The 20205-nt window shown below is 43.1% G+C and overlaps 2 pseudogenes; one reads left to right on the forward strand and one right to left on the reverse strand.

Annotated features, from left to right (window-relative positions):
* Nucleotides 1–17246: 17246 nt before the first annotated feature.
* Nucleotides 17247–17365, reverse strand: LOC134930623 (5S ribosomal RNA; annotated as a pseudogene).
* A 2518-nt stretch (nt 17366–19883) lies between these two features.
* LOC134930199 (5S ribosomal RNA) lies at nt 19884–20002 on the forward strand (annotated as a pseudogene).
* The last annotated feature ends 203 nt before the right edge of the window (nt 20003–20205 follow it).

Consider the following 20205-nt stretch of genomic DNA (forward strand, 5'->3'; position numbering starts at 1 on the left):
ACTTGAGAAATGCACCTTTGAGGTACCGACCATCTGCTTTCTGGAATACATAATTTCCGGGACCAATGTCCAGATGGATCCTGAAAAATTAAAGGCAATTACTACTTGGTCTGAACCTGCCTCTCTGAAAGATACTCAGTGGTACCTGGGATTTACAAAATATTACAGGAAGTTTATTCACGGATTTTCCACCGGCAGAACCAACTTATTGGCCTCCTGGAGCAAGTATAGCTTTTCAGAACCTCAAACACGCTTTTATATCAGCTCCAGTCCTGCTACAGCCAGATACCAGTCATCCTTTCATCGTAGAGATTGATGCTTCATCTGAAGGGGTGGGAGCCGTTCTGTCCCAACGGTCCAACAACAAGATTCATCCTTGTGCTTTCGTCTCACGCAAATTTTTATCCGTGGATAAGAATTATACCATCTGTGAAAAGGAGCTGCTGGCCATTAAATTGGCTTTTGAGGAGTTGGAAGAAGCTAAACCCCAGTTACAGTTTTCACTGATTATAAAAAGTTGCTTTTCACAAAACTTTCCTGATCCAACTTAAGTAATCAACTGCATATCACCCGCAGAGTAATGGCCAGACAGAACGCATCAATCAGAATTTGGAGAATTTTCTGCTTCTCTATATCTCTTCATCTCAAGATGATTGGTCAGATTTACTTCCATGTACGGAGTTTGCTCATAACAATTCGTTCCATTTTCATCTGAGTCTACACCTTTCTTTGTGGTATACAGTTATCATCCAAAGGTACCAGAATTCTCTTCTTTCCCTTCCACAGATGTTCTGGCTGCACAATCTGCTGTATAAGACTTCTGTAAGGTATGGAAGGAAGTACATCTTATGCTGAAAAAATCCTCTCATCAACACAAAGTTTATGCTGACAAAACGCATACTGCGGTACCACACATCAAGGTTGGGGACAAAGTATGGCTGTCAACCAGGAACTTGTACCATCGAGTCTCTTTCATGAAGTTCACTCCTTGCTATATTGGGCCCTTCATCATCTCTAAAGTTATTAATCTGGTTGCTTTCCAGTTGAATCTACTATTATACAGTATTTACGAATCTCCAACACCTTTCATATCTCTCTTCTCAAGCCATTAGTGTTAAATCGGTTTCAGTCACAAGTCCCAAGGGTCCAAAGGTTCAAACCATAAGAGGCAAGGAATTTGAAATAGAGGAGATTCTGGATTGTCGTTCAAAGTATGATCGATTACAATATCTCATTGAGGAGAGGTTACGGACCAGAGGAGAGATCGTGGGTGGAAGATGTACATGCTTATCTTCTCATCAAGAGATTCCACTACAGATTTCCTCATAAGGCAAAGTTGTGCCCAGTGGACACTCTTAAAAGGTGACCACTGGTCCAACAGATCCTCAGAGTCTGACAAGGATCAGACCAAGGTCCAACAAATACTCAAGAGTCTGACAAGGATCAATCATTGGATGCATCAGGGATTATATTGCATGTGAGCATGAACATTTCAAATGTAACATACTTTCCACTAATTATGTTTATTAAGGGAATATTTACACACTTTTATTTACATATCAAAATGTAGAAAGACTCAATATGTAACTCGTAAGGACAGCGGTTATTACAACTGCTTTTCCTTGATGCTACATAGCTGCAAAAATAATGAAAATTATTATTCCCATTGTGATATAAGGTACAATGAAAAAGATCATGTCAATTCCATGATTGTTAGTACATATAGCCCTTGGGCAATTTAAATATGAATTTAAGTAGACAAGACCTTGTTAATAAATAATTGCTTTTAGCCCCAAAAAATAAATGAAAAGTGTGAGCACTCTCCACCTCACACAAAATTTAAAAAGCTGCTAAGACAGTAATATTTTTCTCTAAATCAGCAGAACAAGGATAAATTCCGCACCAGTATTTTTCTGTCTCTCAAATTATATAGTTATCAAGTGTCCTCTCAGTAAATCCTTTCTATAACAGGTTTATGTACCGTAGGCTCACAGATCCATTGTGAGGTGCTACCCACTACTTAAGCAGTATAAACATCACAATCAAAAAAGAAAAAACATTATTTACTGTATTTATTGACAGTTTCTTATATAGCGCAGCATTTTCTGTTGCACTTTACAATTGGAAAATAGAACAAAACTAAAAACAGACAGCGGTATGAAGACCCTGCTCGCAAACTTACAATCTATAGGGAAATAGGCATTGAAACACAAGGATAGATGCTACCTACTGCATAATGGTATACTAGATTGCAAAGGTTTTTAATAGGCTGTATGATATGGTCGCCCAGCAACGTTGGCCAAGTGTCAGGATGGTGTGATAAAAGAAAGTACTGAAAAAGTGAGAAAAATAAAGTATTTCTTCAGGGTGCATAGGGACATCAATTAATCATAATAAGTTATATACTTTATTGGTATATATTAAAATGTACTTTAATTTTATTATGTCTGTTAAAATATAAAATAAAGGATAGTGAAAAAGAGATAAATAAGCGCTATTAAATAAGAATCCAAAACTAGCTGTCGTCTCGTTGTTCTTATACAACTAGGTTGTGCTGGCTTAATAATTCTTATGGTAGATAAAACTGCTATAGAAAAGTTACACTGAAAGCGAGCACTTGATAACTATAATTTGAGAGACAGAAATGTACTGGTGTGGGATTTATCCTTGTTCTGCTAATTTGGGTGGTCTTTTCAGGTGGTGCTATGCCAGTCCTTATAATCCATGCACAGTTAACTACAAGCATTCACTAAGTGTATATTCACTTACTATAAATTAGAAAAATCTGATTGTTATAATTTACTTACTATTATAGCATCTTTAATCTTAATCAGGACCTAATTAGCAGGCAAGAGAAATGGCAGGCAAACATGGCTACCACTTTTGGAGAGGTACTAATGGATGGGAATGAAAGGTTAGGTACCAGTTGGTCCAGTGGCCTGTTAGAATTGAAAAATTTGTTGTTAAAACAGACAAAAACATTCTGGAATAGAACAATGTTTGACATTTATATAAAAAAACAAAACAATCTAACACCTAGGGGCCTATGACACAAAATTTTCCCTACATTTAACTTGGAAGACAATATAAAAAAAGGGTGGGAAGAAACATTACGTGCATGTTCAAAAAATATTAATGTTCTAATTAAGCATGATGAAATTAAAGTAAAATTCTATACAGGATGATAGCTCAAGGATAGGTGAATACCTGAAAAAATATGAGAATGTTGAATTCTTTCAAAAGACGTAACTAGTTACAAAAGTGAAGTTGATAATACTGAAAAAAAAAACATCATAGAGCTCAAACAACAAAAGTTTATTAGGGACAAAAATGACCATCTCCAAGGAAATATATTTAAATGTAATGTGAAAAATAATCATAAAACTGATAGGAGAAGGGAACAAAAATATTCAACATCTGGCTTTGAGACTTCAGAAGGTGAGATGTTACGGCAAATTTCCTGGAGAAATGTAAAAATATGATTGAAGAAAATTTTAAGGACAGTATCATCACAAAAAGAGAAAGAGACTATTTGTGGGTAGAACACCCTAAAATATCCACATTTTATGCCCTACTCAAGATACAAAAAATATAGAAAGACCTCCAGGGAGACCGATTGTGTGGAGAATTGGGGGACTTAACAAAAAAGCAAGTACTTTCATTGATAAACAAATACGTAAAATGTCCTCCAATTGCCATCATACAAAAGGGAGAAACTTGATATCTTGGGTAAACTTGAGGATGTTACTAGCACCTAACACATGGCTCTGTATATGCAATATCGAATCGCTTTGCACAAGTGTAGACCATACTATAAGAAAGAAATCCATAGAATACTTCCTCAAAATGAAAGGGATGGACTAATTTGAAAATTTTATCCTCCAACTACTAGACCTTGTAGACACCATTTTGTGTTCAACAGACCCAAGGTACAGCGATGGGCAGCAATTTGCACCCACAAATGCTAATCTGTAGTTCGGGTGGTGGAAGAAGAAACTGGTCTTCTTGGATGACAATGAGTACTATACTAATCACATTCTGTGTTAGTTCAAATACATTGATGATCGATATCACGGGAAGGTGAATATAAGATACTTAAAGACTACCTGGGTATCCTGAATGACAACTCCCTGAACTTAAGGCTGACATCTGAAATGAGACAAATGTTAGTCACTTGTACGATGGTAGAATTACTACAGATCTCTTCAGAAAATCCACTGCTACTAATAGTATCTTTCATTCTGAAAGTGCACATCTCCCCTAGAATTAAGCCTAAGACTAGAACGAAGGATATACAGTGAGAAAACAATCATAAAAGGATATAAAGCAGCAACCAACACAAATATAGAGACATGAATTTGCAAAAACAATACGGAAGAAAAAGTAAGATTTGTGGGCAACTACTGTGCAGAATGGAGGGAAATACAAAATATCCTCCAAAACCATTGTATAGCCCCAACAACTGACCTAATGGAAACACTAGGAAATCGGGTATAGAATGCAAGAATTACTTACGAAAAATGGACAAAATGGATATTCCCAATAGATAGCACGGATCCTAGGGAATAAATGAGTACAATCAGTTTTCTTTCCTCCTCTAACTAGAAATAAGTATGAGATCATGGGAAAATCCTTTTATACAATAGCAAAATAATGTGCTAAGAATTAATATATATTAACTAACATTAACATCCTCATTTGAAGATATTGGGTAGACAGAGAATATCCTATCAGGAAGAGATAATTTTTATTAATCACAGGACAGATTTGGGATAACTGCAACATCTGAAAATATTTATTACAAAATATTCATATTAGCAAACAGGGTGAGTCATGAATACCAGTTAAAAGACATATTGGGGGGAATTCAAATGATATTGCAACCCCAAACTCTAGTCTAAAGTGACAGGAGATTGTGTAGCGATATTTAAATGCCCACACTTATCGCACCCATTACACTGGATTTAGGTGCGCAAAGCACCTAAACCCGACTAAAGCTATGGGTGCAAGTGTGAAAAGATCTATTTGGGTGCCCAAACAGGTTTCCTTACAAGCATTTGTTACAACTGTAGATTCTCCGTTCCAAACTGGATGGGCTTGCCGAGGATCTTTTGGGCAGTGACCCGTGTACACCCAGGGTTGAGACTCGCAGAATTTACCAGCTGGTCTTCTTGCCTATAACAGCCGCAATTCCCATAAGGTAGAACGTGCAAATTGGTACTGGGATGCCGCCAGGTCTTACACCGCTGGCGGTAGTACGAGCTTAACGCTGAGTGACCTGGATAAATGCCGGTAAAAAGACAACAAAGACAAGACCAAGAATACAAAAACCAGACAAGGGTACAATGAATTAATAACAAAGAATAGTAATAGGGGAAAGGTACTAACGCGATACCTGGGTATTGAGAGATACAGAAAGAGTGGTGCACCAATGATAATAACAAGGAAGAAGTCTGGAGAGATGGCAATAACCGAGTAACTAATCTGATTAAAGAGACAGATAAGGAACATATATCAACTGGTACATAAATAACTAGGAATGCTCTGTACCAGCAGTAGTAACTACTGGCAACAACAGAAGTAAATAATGGAGTACAAACAGGGAGAAAAGAACAGATACACAACACAGAATGCTCCAGGTCAGTGGATGTTACTACTGGCAACTGCAGTAACCGACACTAAGGAGCAATACTACAGTTAGATGATTACAGCATAGCAGGAGTGCTAGGCACTCAGGTGGTGTTTGCTGTTTAGTATCCAATGAACAATACAATGTACTCCTACAGACAGCACATGAAACGGGCACAAACGATAGACTGGTTGCAGGAGCAATCAACAGGGATTCTGCAGAGCTGCAGCTGTGGAAGGCAGTATTCCAAAAGAACTAGGACCTGATACAAAGGGACAAGGGCTCCCGCTGCAACTAAGCTCTATGACCAGCAAAGAGTGCAAGGCAGATTCAGGAGATAAAGGAAACAGGAGCCAGTCAACAGACTCCTGCAGCCAAGCCTCCAAATATCACTAACCCCATGCAGCTGCTACAGCAATGAAAGAGACCGAACAGAGCTGCAGGCAGCACGTATACCAGCATTTCATCTCGTTACCCCAGAGGGTAGCGAGCTGACATGAACTTGTTGCGCCCTTCGGCAGCAACATTAGAATAGCTGCCGGCGGGCGTGATCGCATGCGGACGGAACATTTGAATCTGGCCCATAGACTCTATCACGTATTGATAGGTGGACTATATGCAAAGGAGAGTAATAGGAAGGAAGGTCTTAGAAGGGAGAGATGAAGAGATAGAGAATGTAGGATATCTTTGCCCTAATTATATAACATTTAAAATAAGGAGACATCATGGTGTAGTATGTCACAAATCAAATTATTTGGTGTGGAATTGTCCACCAAGGTATACTAGACGCAAGCTGAGTAAGATGGGGTGTACCCAAATTCACTGGTTCATGTAGTAGTTAAAGACAAATAACAGTTTCTTTCGTACCAACAAAACATGCAAAAGACAATTCTAGTGTATGATGCACAAGAAAAACTGTGTACCATACTCTCTCAACAAGATGCAGAGCTGCTTATATCACTGTATCTTTGTGTGGAGAACAAATGTAGGTGTTTACACAGCTTCCTCTGTGAAGTAATTGTGCTACTGTGCATGTGTGCTGAACTACTGGGGGGCGTGGCTTGGCAGGCACTGGAAAGGGACGTGTGCTGGCTGAGCTCCTGAGGCACTATCTGAAAATAGCCCACCTCTCTGCACCCACGGGAAATATTTATAGTGCCCCTGCTACTACTAGCTGTCCGGGGACGCAGGGTGTGTGGCAGGCAACTTAGGGCCGTTTCCGGCCCTCTCCACAGCACGGGGGCCTACCTATCCCTCTAAAGCCGGGGGCTCAATTTACTGTTGTGGCTGGGACGGACTTCCAGAAGTTGCAGACCGGAAGCAGAGGCACGGCTGCGGGCGTGGCGCTTCAGCAATACCCACCTGCCGCTGAGCACAGCATCTGGCAAGGGGAGAGAGGTGTCTGGTGGCTTCTACGTGGAGCTAGAGACACATGGAGAAGCTCCCTATCTGCAGCAGCAGCTCCCGGTGGCCATCTTGGTTGTGGAAGAACTTGCTCTATGCCTAATGCTGTGCAGGTAAAACTCACTGGTAGTCTGTACAATATCTCTGATCTCCCTGCATTTCCTGCTACCTTTCTGTAACCCCAATAAGCTGCTACCCACACAGGAGGAATCTCCCCTTCTGCACAATATTTACATTGCATTTTCCATACCTGCTCACACCCTCTCTGTGAAACCTGTAACAGACTGCTGAAGAGGAATAAATAAGATTTTACTTACCGGTAAATCTATTTCTCGTAGTCCGTAGAGGATGCTGAGACTCCGTAAGGAACATGGGGAATAGACTGGCTCCGCAGGAGATAGGGCACTTTAAGAAAGCTTTGGACTCTGGGTGTGCACTGGCTCATCCCTCTATGCCCCTCCTCCAGACCTCAGTTAGGGAAACTGTGCCCAGAGGAGATGGACAGTACGAGGAAGGATTTTTGTAAATCTAAGGGCGAGATCCATACCAGCCACACCAATCACACCATATAACTTGTGATAAACTTACACAGTTAACAGTATGAACAACAACATAGCCACGGTTCAACCGAAAAACTATAACATAACCCTTATGTAAGCAATAACTATATTCAAGTCTTGCAGAAAAAATCCGCACTTGGGAAGGGCGCCCAGCATCCTCTACGGACTACGAGAAATAGATTTACCGGTAAGTAAAATCTTATTTTCTCTAACGTCCTTGAGGATGCTGGGACTCCGTAAGGACCATGGGGATTATACCAAAGCTCCCAAACGGGCGGGAGAGTGCGGATGACTCTGCAGCACCGATTGAGCAAACAGGAGGTCCTCCTCAGCCAGGGTATCAAACTTATAGAACTTTGCAAAGGTGTTTGTCCCCGACCAAGTAGCTGCTCGGCACAACTGTAATGCCGAGACCCCTCGGGCAGCCGCCCAAGAAGAGCCCACTTTCCTAGTGGAGTGGGCCTTAACCGATTTCGGTAACGGCAATCCTGCCGTAGAATGCGCCTACTGAATCGTGTTACAGATCCAGCAAGCAATAGTCTGCTTTGAAGCAGGAGCGCCAACCTTGTTGGCCGCAAGAACGAACAAAGCTTCAGTCTTCCTGATTCTAGCCGTTCTGGTCACATAAATCTTCAAAGCCCTGACTACATCCAAGGACTCGGAATCCTCCAAGTCCCGTGTAGCCACAGGCACGACAATAGGTTGGTTCACATGAAAAGATGAGACCACTTTTGGCAGAAAGTGAGGGCGAGTCCTCAACTCTGCCCTATCCACGTGAAAAACATAGTATGGGCTTTTATGTGATAAAGCCGCCAGTTCGGAAACACGTCTTGCCGCAGCTAACGCCAACAACATGACCACTTTCCACGTGAGGTATTTCAACTCCACAGTTTTGAGTGGTTCAAACGAAGGTGACTTGAGGAAACGCAACACCGCGTTAAGATCCCAAGGCGCCCCCGGAGGCACAAAGAGGGAGGCTGAATATGTAGCACCCCCTTCACAAAGGTCTGTACTTCAGGAATAGAGGCCAATTCTCTTTGAAAGAAAATGGATAAGGCCGAAATCTGGAACTTTATGGACCCTAATTTTAGGCCCAAAGTCACTCCTGTTTGAAGGAAGTGAAGTAGACGGCCCAAATGGAACTCCTCCGTAGGAGCAGCTCTGGCCTCACACCAAGAAACATATTTCCGCCATATAAGGTGATGTTTTAACGTCACGTCTTTCCTAGCCTTGATCAGGGTAGGAATGACTTCCTCTGGAATCCCTTTTTCCGCTAGGATCCGGCGTTCAACCGCCATGCCGTCAAACGCAGCCGCGGTAAGTCTTGGAACAGACAGGGCCCCTGCCGCAGCAGGTCCTGCCTTAGAGGAAGAGGCCACGGATCCCCTGCGAGCAACTCTTGCAGCTCCGGATACCAAGTCCTCCGTGGCCAATCCGGAACAATGAGTATTGTTCTGACCCTGCTTCTTCGTATTATTCTCAACACCTTGGGTATGAGAGGAAGAGGAGGAAACACATAGACCGATCTGAACACCCAAGGTGTCACCAGAGCGTCTACCGCTACCGCCTGAGGGTCCCTTGACCTGGCGCAATACCGCTTTAGATTTTTGTTGAGACGGGATGCCATCATGTCGATTTGAGGCAGTACCCAACGATCCGTGATCTGTGCGAAGACTTCTTGATGAAGTCCCCACTCTCCCGGATGCAGGTCGTGCCTGCTGAGGAAGTCCATCTCCCAGTTGTCCACCCCCAGGATAAACACCGCTGATATCGCGCTTACACGGCCTTCCGCCCAGCGTAGAATCCTGGTCGCTTCTGCCACGGCCATTCTGCTCCTTGTTTCGCCTTGGCGGTTTATATGAGCCACTGCCGTGACATTGTCTGACTGAATCAGAACCGGTCTTCTCCGAAGCAATTCCTCCGCTTGACGCAGGGCGTTGTATATGGCCCTCAACTCCAGGACGTTGATGTGGAGACAAGACTCTAGGCTTGACCAGAGACCTTGGAAATTTCTTCCCAGTGTCACTGCTCCCCAGCCTCGGAGGCTTGCGTCCGTGGTCACCAGGACCCAGTCCTGAATGCCGAACCTGCGACCTTCTAGTAGGTGAGCACTGTTCAGCCACCACAGGAGAGATAACCTGGTCCTGGGAGACAGGGTGATCCTTTGATGCATTTGTAAATGGGACCCGTAACACTTGTCCAAGAGGTCCCATTGAAAAGTCCTCGCATGGAACCTGCCGAAAGGGATGGCCTCGTAGGAAGCCACAATCTTCCCCAGGACCCGCGTGCACTGATGCACTGAAACCTTTTTTGGTTTTAATAGGTTCCTGACCATGGCTATGAGTCCCTGAACCTTTTCGATCGGAAGAAAAACCTTTTTCTGGTCTGTGTCTAGAATCAGCCCCAAAAAGGCCAGACGCGTTGTAGGGACTAGCTGGGATTTCGGTATATTGAGAATCCAGCCGTGTAGCTGCAACGTCTTAATGGACAGAGACACGCTGTCCAGCAACCTCTCCCGAGATCTCGCCTTTATGAGGAGATCGTCCAAGTATGGGATAATTGTGACCCCCTGCCTGCGCAGGAGTACCATCATTTCCGCCATTACCTTGGTGAAAATTCTAGGGGCCGTGGAAAGCCCAAACGGCAAGGTCTGAAATTGGTAGTGACAGTCCTGCACTGCAAATCTCAGGAACGCCTGATGCGGGGGGAATATCGGAACATGAAGGTAAGCATCCTTCATGTCCAGGGACACCATCCAATCCCCCCCCTCCAGGCTGGCGATGACCGCCCTGAGTAATTCCATTTTGAACTTGAACCTCTTCAAGTACAGGTTCAGAGATTTCAGGTTTAAAATGGGTCTGACCGAACCGTCCGGTTTCGGGACCACAAAAAGGTTGAGTAATATCCCTCTCCTTGCTGGAGATGAGGAACTGTGACAATCACCTGTTGAATACACAATTTTTGGATTGCTGCCAACACTAGCTCCCTCTCTGATGGGGAAGCCGGCAGAGCCGATTTGAAAAATCGCAGAGGAGGCAAGTCTTCGAATTACAGCCTGTATCCCTGAGAAATAATCTCTAACGCCCAGGGATCCACCTGCGAGTGAACCCAGACGTGGCTGAAAACCCGAAGACGAGCCCCCACCAGATCTGCCTCCCCTCGGGAAGCCCCAGCGTCATGCGGTGGACTTTGCAGATGCAGGGGAGGACTTCTGCTCTTGGGAACTAGCTGTGTGCAGCTTTTTTCCCCTGCCTTTCCCACTGGCAACAAAGGATGATCCCCGTACCTTCTTGTTTTTATTGGAACGAAAGGACTGCTGATAATGAGGTGCCTTTTTTGTATGCTGCGGGGGGACATAAGGTAAGAAATTTGACTTACCAGCCGTAGCGACAAGATCCGAGAGGCCGTCTCCAAACAACTCCACCCCTTTGTAAGGCAAGGACTTCATATGCCGCTTTGAATCGGCATCTCCCGTCCACTGTCGGGTCCACAAGAGCGGCCTAGCAGAAATAGACATAGCATTTATTCTGGAGCTTAATAAACAAATGTCTCTCTGAGCATCCCTCATATACAAGGCAGCATCTCTGATATGCTCTATGGTCATATGAATGGCATCCCTATCTAAGGTGTCAATTTCCGTAGATAAGGAATCTGCCCATGCCACAACCGCACTATAAACCCAGGCCGACGCCATAGCCGGTCGAGCAATAGTACCGGAATGATTGTAAATGTGCTTTAAGGTAATTTCCTGCCTGCGATCAGCAGGTTCCTTGAGGGAAGCCGTATCCTGAGAAGGCAGTGCCACCTTTTTGGACAATCGTGTCAGCGCCTTGTCAACTTTTGGCGAAGATTCCCAGCGTATCCTATCAGTTTGTGGAAAAGGATACGCCATGAGAATCCTTTTGGGAACTTGTGGTCTCCTATCCGGAGATTCCCAAGCTTAATGAGGATGGAAAAGTGACTTCAGGCTTTTTCCCTTTATACATGTGTACCCTCGTGTCAGGGACAGAGGGTTCCTCAGTAATATGCAAAACCTCTTTAATGGCAATAATCATGTACCGTATACCCTTTGCCACCTTCGGCTGTAATTTTGCATCTTCATAGTCGACACTAGAGTCAGTATCTGTGTCGTTATCTGTGTCATCGATCTGGGATATGGTGCGCTTCTGAGACCCCGAAGGACCTGGTGCCCCAGGGACAGGCATGGACTGGCTACCTGACTGATCCCTAGCTTCTGCCTTGTCTAACCTTTCATGCAATAGATTGACATTTGCATTCAAGACATTCAGCATATCCACCCATTCTGGTGTCGGCGTTGCCGACGGCGACCTGACATTCAAGCACTCCCCCTCCACATTAAGCGAGCCTTCCTCGTCAAACATGTCGACACACGCGAACCGACACACGCGAACCGACACACGCGAACCGACACACGCGTACCGACACACTTCCCACACACACAGGGAACCCCTTTCCTGAAGACAGTATCCCTGTCAAGGCCCTTTGGAGAGACAGAGAGAGAGTATGCCAGCACACACCCCAGCGCAATGACCCTGGAGACCAACACAAAATGTTTTTCCCCAGCAGCGCTGTATAATATGTAAATCGCCAATTATGTGCCCCCCCCCTCTCTTTTAAGCACCCTTTCACCGTGTGAAAGCAGGGGAGAGTCCGGGGAGCTTCCTCTCAGCAGTGCTGTGGAGAGAAAATGGAGCTGGTGAGTGCTGAGGGAGAAGCCCCGCACCCTCGGCGGCGGGCTTCTGTCCCGCTCAAACTTAGTAAAATATGGCGGGGGCTCTTTTATATACATGTACAGAGCCCACCTGTACATGTATATAGTCTTTTTGCCATGCAGAGGTTTAAATTGCTGCCCAGGGCCCTGCACCCTTACAGTGACCGGAGTATGTGAGGTGTATAGGAACAATGACGCACAGCTGCAGTGCTGTGCGTTACCTCAGTGAAGCTGAAGGCTTCTGCCGCCTGACGACTTCTGTCTTCTGTACTTCTAGCTGTGTGAGGAGAACGGCGGCGCGGCTCCGGGGGTGGACGCCCAGTAAGAACCTGCGTTCACCCCCTCTGGAGCTAATGGTGTCCAGTAGCCGAGGAAGCAGATCCTATCTTTGACAAGAAGGTCTGCTCCTCTCTCCTCAGTCCCTCGATGCAGGGAGCCTGTTGCCAACAGTGCTCCCTGTGAAAAAGTAGTAAAAGGTAGAAAAAAATCCAAACAAAAATGCTTCTATGCAGAGAACTCTGGAGAGCTCTCTGCAGTGCACCCATCTTGCTCTGGGCACAGTGTAAAACTGAGGTCTGGAGGAGGGGCATAGAGGGAGGAGCCAGTGCACACCCAGAGTCCAAAGCTTTATTAAAGTGCCCTATCTCCTGTGGAGCCCGTCTATTCCCCATGGTCCTTACGGAGTCCCAGCATCCTCAAGGACGTTAGAGAAATTGAGCCTGGCTCTCCCTCTTGTGGCCCATTGGGAATATTGCATACTCAGAAATATTATTGCTTAGGCACATTTCAGGGCTGTGATTTCTCTGACTGCAGAGCTTCCTCACATGGTGCATACCCGCAGCTAGGTTTCTTGTTTCCAATAATGGCCCACAAGACTCCCTAGTGGACGCCGTGGATACGAAATGTTCTGTTTTCAGATGCGGCTGCATCATCTTCATCCAATGACACTGCTCCCACCATGATCATGATTTAGCCTTACCACGCAGAGGGGAATGTGTTGTGTGACCCTACCTTAACTGCATTCAGCCATTTCTCCTATACCATTAATGCTCGCCTGATACCGGTCCTGCTTGACCCGACTCATGCCGAAGCGACGCAACTCAAGGAAAAATACTAGATGCTCACCCCAATCTTCACGAATTACAGCGTTTCACTCTCTATTCAAGACTTCTATCAGTGGTCAAAATCCGCTTCTGCCTGAGACCACCACTGCAACAGTTGCCCACATGAAAGGTGGCACTGTGAAGAAACAGCGTCCATCCGCTCCAATGAAACCCTCCGGAGCTGACACCACTGACCATCCTGGCACAATTACGTTTTCTCCCGACACGACATTCAACAGGATTTACAGTTAATGGAGAAACTAATTCAAGATTCTATCCAGTCCAGTATTTCGACCATACAAACGGATATAACACAAGTAGGCGACAGAGTGGAAACGCTGGAAGAATGTACCGACCGTATTGAATCCAAAATCGCTGATCTACATGACCTGATATTGCGTCAATCCCGCTCTCTTACAGATGTTACACGCAGACTCACGGATATGGGTCGTCGAAATAATCTCCGAATTAAAGGCATCCCAGAGGATATACCTCCCCAAGGCATCATTGACACTTTAACAACAACATTTAATGAGATACTGGACGACTCAACAGACTCACAAATCCTATTTGATAGGGCCCACCGTGCTCTCCGCCCGAGAGGCCCCCCCTCGGAGAGACCTCGCGACGTCATCTGTCGGTTACACTATTTCCATGAAAAAGAAGATATTTTGCGACAATCTAGACAGGTATCTACCATTGACTTTTTTCCAAGACCTATCATGGCACCCCCTGCAATCTCTTACTGATGCCCTTTGGAAACGAGAGATTAGATTCCGGTGGGGCTTTCCATTAAGTATCCAGGTGACACATGAAGGCACCCGTGTCACATTACAGGAATATGACGGTGCCCCCTATTTCTGTAAAACTCTTGCAGTCTCTCGGTGATTAATTTGCCGAATTGGCTAGATCCCCTCACATCTCTTTCATCGGCCCAACCACAGAGAGAGGCCTGGAAAAAAGCGGGTCACTCGCGAAGACGTTCAAGAATGAACCTGACTAGGTCATCACGTGAGGATACTTGAGTTGCTTGAATTCACCTTTGAATACACAACCATATTTGTGTGAGCCATATCGAAGGTTACATGTTTATTAGCCTATTTATTGTTCTCTTTTTTCATGATGACCACCAAATGGGGATCTGGTGGCCATGCTAGGAGCTGATATCATTCAGTTCTAATATTTTTGTTGATTATTCTCTGTACTGGTTAGATAGGCTTAATCCCTATTATGACCGCGCCTTTATACCTGTTGCAATGGCTGTTCGACTATAGTTAACCTTTATTTTTCTAAATTCTTAAGATATTCTGTAGTGATGTCATACTCACTACCCCCCTCTTACCCCGGCTCTGCTGTAAATTTTTGTGACTGTGGGCCATTTTTATGTGCCCATGGCTCTAAATGCAGAGTATAATTGTTTTATATTAGCACTGTTGCTATTTTTGTTTTCCTGCTATGCATTTACTGACCATAACAGGTCGGACTGTCGGGTCACTTTATCTGCTATGTTTACTAATAATTGTCTAGACCTACCTATATTTGTTTCTGTTTCCCTTCTGTGTTTTCCTTGTCCACCCTCCCCCCCTCGCCTTACCCATTCAGGTACCATCGACGGGACCATTGGTTCTGTGCCCAGTTTGGGACAGGAGCTATATCATTATACAGACGACACACGTTATACAACTATGGCGCAATTGAAAATATTGTCTTATAATGTGAAGGGTTTAAACATACCTGAGAAGAGATCACAACTGTTGCACACACTACACACGGAGAGAGCTGAGGTGGCATTTCTCCAAGAAAGACATTTTAAAAAAGAGGTATCTACTAGTCTATGCTCCCGCCATTTCCCACTAGGCTTTTTTAATAACTATTCAGGCACGAAATCAAGGGGGACAGCTATCCTATTTGCTAAGCACCTTAGGATCAGTGATGTCACAGAAAGATCGTTAGGAGACGGTAGAGGATTGATGATTAAGGCCACCATAGATCAACAGGTGTTTACGTTTATTAATCTTTATTTTCCTAACCAAAACCAGATACAGTTTTTCAGACTTAGCTTGGAATCCATCGAGGATTGCATAGAGGGTGTCCTGATAGTGGGAGGGGATTTTAATTGGACACTAGAACCAGCGATTGACTCCTCCGCTGGTACATCTAGGACTTCACAGAAACAAGCTAGGCATTTTAGGTCAATCTTGCACGATTTCCAATTGATAGATTCATGGCGTCTTCTCCACCCAACGGATAGGGATTTTACCTTCTATTCGAATCCCCACAACTCATATTCTCGGATTGACTATCTCTGCGTGAGCCACAGGCATTTTGTTGGACGCTACCATTGGCCAAATAGTAGGCTCGGACCACTCCCCTATCACACTCACGCTATCTCTACAGAATTCACCACTGTCACAGTGGCAATGGCGATTTAATGAGCAGCTCCTTCGGGACCCCGACTGTAGAACCCAACTAGAGGCAGCTATAGAGGAGTATATTTCCCTTAACACTACAGACGACTGTTTACCGGTAACTATTTGGGAAGCCCATAAATTTGTTTTAAGGGGTAAATGCATCCAGATGGGTGCGTATATTAAAAAGAACGAGTGCCGTTTAGCTCTGCTAGCCAAAATACAGACACTGGAACAAACACATAAAGCTTCGCTAGCTAACGACACACTGGTGGAACTTCAAAAGGCGCGGGCATCTTTAAATAAATTACTTGATGATGGTACACATCGAGCCATCACATGGAGCAGTCATAAATATCACCGGTGGGGAAATAAGCCAGGGAAGCTCCTGGCCCGGGCACTCCGAGCAGAGGTCTCTTACATTTTGGAACCCGACAGGGGTGTTCGCTCTCACCCCTGCTATTTGTCCTGGGCATGGAAGCCCTGGCACGGTCAATCAGACAGAATCCTGCTATTTCGGGCCTGCAGATCAGAAATGTAGACAATCGTTTAGCCCTATTTGCTGATTTACTTGCAATCCTGACAAACCCGATGACATCTCTTCCGACTCTTATGAAAGAATTTGATCACTTTATTAAGATATCCAATTTTAAAATCAATTTCACTAAGTCCACGGCCCTAAATATATCCCTCTCGACAGGGGTAGCTTCGGCCCTAAGTTTCCTTCCCCTTTGAGTGCCACCCATACCATGTCAAATACCTCGGTGTACTAATTTCCTCTTCCCTCCAGCGAACAACCACCATCAATCATGACCCTTTACTGAAAAAGATTAAACAAATCAAGAAGGGAAAAGAAAGACTCTATGCTGAGGCACTCTTATTGAGAAAATGAGACAGTAAAATTTAACCTTTATTATGGATCATTTAAAATATAGTGTGACAGACAAGATAAGGTATTCCAAACACAAATATAAATACCAAGGTAATTTCAAATTAATAAACAGTAAATACCGCAAAAGATGAAAATTTATTATTATCCACTATCGACAGGTGGATAGCTGGAGTCTCCTGTGATGATATCCCGTGAGTTAATCTAAACACCATTGGATTGAAAAGTTTGTTGCCTAGTATGGTGTTGAATTACCTTCTGTATCAATGTCTGACGGTAGTGTCACCATAGGCATTTTAATGCAGCGGATTAGACAGGAGTGTATAATCTGAGTTAACGAAAAATTAATTAATGATAACCAACAAATAGTGGATTGGATCATAAAAAAGTGATTTTACAGAGACAGCAGATTTGTGAAAAGATATGGACATTCATATATGAAGCATATAATAATAAATCTGTTCTTTCTATTGAAAGGAGAAAAAGAATATTAGAGGAATGTTCCTGCTGCTTTCCAACCAAGTTTACTGCACCTGGTGTTCCTTGGCAGTCTCCCAAACAAGTACTGACCAGGCCTTCCAGAGCTTTGCTTCCAAGATCTAACAAGATTAGGCGTCTCCTGTGGAGTATGGCCGTAAACGGTTGGATGAGTGAGTACTTATTCCTGGTAAACAGAAATGTGCTTCTGCTGTCCAGAATGGGGGCTTCCACAAACATTAATCACCACCACCGTGGTGAGAGGAACTGGATGAGAGAGCACATCGGTACAGAGGTGCAAGGAAAGAAAAAATTATAGCAATAAATGCCAATAAGGCATGAATTGGGTATAGGAGAAAAGAAAAGGGAGAAGACAAAAACTTGTAAATATATGTACAGCGACCAGATGCGGCTAATTGAAATCAATCAAATACAATTAATTATAATGAGGATTGTAGTTAGTTTTTAAGCTGAGTCAGGTTAGTAAATTGGTCCTAAAAGCAGATTCTCTATTTATTTATAGACATAATTTAGCACCATCAATATTGAAAAATAATAATCTCTTCAAACAGAGGGGAAAGACAAATATAGCAAAATAACCCTTTTAGTGTCAGCTGTTTCAATTAGTATTAAATGCTGTTCAAACTACGTAAAGTGTATACATTTGTCCTGAAAACAAATCAGCTGTGCAATCACAGTATAGGTATAGCTTGCAGAGAAAACATTAGAAGGCAATCTCTTGAACCAAAAGAAAGGAACATATGTGTCAAAACAAACACATTATGAGCCTAATTTGCAGCATGAGCATAGAAAGACAGTCTCTTAGAAGTAACAAGTATGTCAGAGTAATCTCTTAAAAAGTTTAAAGTGAATGGTGCACAAAAAGATTGTCAAAGTGAGCAGTTAATACTGCACAGCGACCAGGTGCGGCTGATTGAAATCAATCAAATACAATTGATTATGGAGAGGATTGTAGTTGGTTTTGAAGCTTTAGCACCATCAGTATTGAAAAATAATCTCTTCAAACAGAAGGGAAAGACAAATATAGCAAAACAACCCTTTTAGTATCAGCTGTTTCAATTTGTATTAATGCTGTTCAAACTATATAAAGTGTATAAATTTGTCCTAAAAACAAAACAGCTGTGCAATCACAGTATAGGCATACTTGCCTACCTGACCCTCTCCATGAGGGAGAAAATGCTCTGTTCCTGGACTTTCCTGGTAATGTATGATTGCCATCTCCTGTGGTGAGCTAGTTAATGGATAAGAAAGGTGTTTCACCACAGGTGATGGCAATCATACATTACCAGGAAAGTCCAGGAACAGCATTTTCTCCCTCATGGAGAGGGTGAGGTAGGCAAGTATGAGTATAGGTATAGCTTGCAGAAAAAAACATTAGAAGGCAATCTCTTGAACCAAGAGAAAGGAACATATGTGTCAAAATAAACACATTATGAGCCTAATTTGCAGCATAAGCATAAAAAGACAGTCTCATGGAAAAAAAGTAACAAGTATGTCAGAGTAATCTCTTAAAAAGTTTAAAGTGAGTGGTGCACAAAAAGATTATCAAAGTGAGCAGTTAGTACTGGTGTAATTTTGCCCAAGTGGGCGCTTACATGACCGGGATATCACCAAATTATCTCCACTGACCAAACGGACCGTTTTACCTTTTACAGGCTTCTTCACTGGTCAAGTGAACAAGCCTGTAAAAGGTGAAACGGTCCGTTTATACACTTTACATACTGTAGTTTGAACAGCATTAATACAAATTGAAACAGCTGATACTAAAAGGGTTGTTTTGCTATATTTGTCTTTCCCTCCTGTTTGAAGAGACTATTTTTCAATACTGATGGTGCTAAAGCTTTAAAACCAACTACAATCCTCTCCATAATCAATTGTATTTGATTGATTTCAATCAGCCGCACCTGGTCGCTGTGCAGTATTAACTGCTCACTTTGACAATCTTTTTGTGCACCATTCACTTTAAACTTTTTAAGAGATTACTCTGACATACTTGTTACTTTCTTCTAAGAGACTGTCTTTCTATGCTCATGCTGCAAATTAGGCTCATAATGTGTTTGTTTTGACACATATGTTCCTTTCTTTTGGTTCAAGAGATTGCCTTCTAATGTTTTCTCTGCAAGCTATACCTATACTGTGATTGCACAGCTGATTTGTTTTCAGGACAAATTTACACACTTTACGTAGTTTGAACAGCATTTAATACTAATTGAAACAGCTGACACTAAAAGGGTTATTTTGCTATATTTGTCTTTCCCCTCTGTTTGAAGAGATTATTAATTTTCAATATTGATGGTGCTAAATTATGTCTATAAATAGTGAATCTGCTTTTAGGACCAATTTACTAACCTGACTCAGCTTAAAAACTAACTACAATCCTCATTATAATTAATTGTATTTGATTGATTTCAATTAGCCGCATCTGGTCGCTGTACATATATTTACAAGTTTTTGTCTTCTCCCTTTTCTTCTATACCCAATTCATGCCTTATTGGCATTTATTGCTATCATTTTTTCTTTCCTTGCACTCTTGCACCGATGTGCTCTCTCATCCAGTTCCTCTCACCATGGTGGTGGTGATTAATGTTTGTGGAAGCCCCCATTCTGGACAGCAGAAGCACATTTCTGTTTACCAGGAATAAGTACTCACTCATCCAACCGTTTACGGCCATACTTCACAGGAGACGCCTAATCTCATCAGATCTTGGAAGGAAAGCTCTGGAAGGCCTGGTCAGTACTTGTTTGGGAGACTGCCAAGGAACACCAGGTGCAGTAAACTTGGTTGGAAAGCAGCAGGAACATTCCTCTAATATTCTTTTTCTCCTTTCAATAGAAAGAACAGATTTATTATTATATGCTTCATATATGAATGTCCATATCTTTTCACAAATCTGCTGTCTCTGTAAAATCACTTTTTTATGATCCAATCCACTATTTGTTGGTTATCATTAATTAATTTTTCGTTAACTCAGATTATACACT

Source organism: Pseudophryne corroboree, chromosome 5, assembly GCF_028390025.1.
Source record: "Pseudophryne corroboree isolate aPseCor3 chromosome 5, aPseCor3.hap2, whole genome shotgun sequence".
Taxonomy (NCBI): Eukaryota; Metazoa; Chordata; class Amphibia; order Anura; family Myobatrachidae; genus Pseudophryne; species Pseudophryne corroboree.